The sequence below is a fragment of the Octopus bimaculoides genome, chromosome 30, assembly GCF_001194135.2.
Source record: "Octopus bimaculoides isolate UCB-OBI-ISO-001 chromosome 30, ASM119413v2, whole genome shotgun sequence".
Taxonomy (NCBI): Eukaryota; Metazoa; Mollusca; class Cephalopoda; order Octopoda; family Octopodidae; genus Octopus; species Octopus bimaculoides.
In genome coordinates, this window is record NC_069010.1 from 8,887,756 (window position 1) to 8,888,766 (window position 1,011).

Below are 1,011 nucleotides of genomic sequence, written 5' to 3' on the forward strand. Positions count from 1 at the left end.
ACACACACACACACACACACACACACACACACACACACACACATATACACACTCAACTCTCTCTTATACACACATACAGACTATACACGCGCGGGTGCAAACAAGCATGTATACGCATGTATACACATGTATACGCATGTATACACATGTATACACATGTATACGCATGTATACGCATGTATACACAAACAAGCATGTATACGCATACACACCCACTTCTCTCACCTCTACCTCCAATTTCCTCCTACTCCGCATTCCTTCCACGCCCCTCTCCCCTCCCATTATCTCCACTAATTGCTCCACTTCAACCCCAGCGGTATGAGCAGGCGCAGACACACCTGCAATCTCTTTCTTTATCTCCCCGCCCCCCCTCTCCCCTTCCCCGTCACCTTCGACACCACTGCTATCAGCAACAATAATACAATCACCTCTACTAGAACCACCACCCCTACGACAAATACCACTACCTTCACCACCATAAACATTCATACCACAATTTTCCATCAGGCCTCACCAATTAAGCTATTCTGGTATTCCTGGATATTTTGTCATTAAACCTTTGAACTACATTAACCCAGGTAAATATTTTCAACTCTGATATATATATATATATGTATGTATGTATGTATGTGTATATGCATGTAAGTGTGTATGTACGTACGTTGCAGTACAATAAGTGAAGGCGTGTGGTTTTGTCGCTAAAGCTCGAAAAATTAGCGTGCAGGTGAGTGTGTACCCCTAAACGCAGTTCTCAGGGAGATTCAGTGTAACACAGAGTATGACAAGGCTGGCCCCTTTGTAATACAGGTGGACACAACACTTCGCCGAGAATTGAACTCGGGATCTTACAATCGTGAGTCGAATGCCCTTACCACTAAAGTTTAGTGGGAAAAGTTTTGTTGCAGTGTTGATTTAAATTTGGCTATAGGCTATAGTGGATCGAATCCATTTCATGCATGCAAGATCCACTACACACACACACACACACACACACACACACACACACACACA

General features: G+C 43.6%; 1 protein-coding gene across 2 annotated transcripts in view; it reads left to right on the top strand.

The window, feature by feature from the left end:
- Nucleotides 1–351: 351 nt before the first annotated feature.
- Nucleotides 352–1,011, top strand: part of LOC106881636 (uncharacterized) — a 10,571-nt gene continuing 9,911 nt past the window's right edge. The window contains exon 1 of one of the 2 annotated variants that reach the window (XM_014932099.2): nt 352–578. The gene's annotated coding sequence lies outside the window, so the exon portion shown is untranslated. The remainder of the gene's footprint in view (nt 579–1,011) is intronic. The other variant, XM_014932098.2, reaches the window with a different exon arrangement.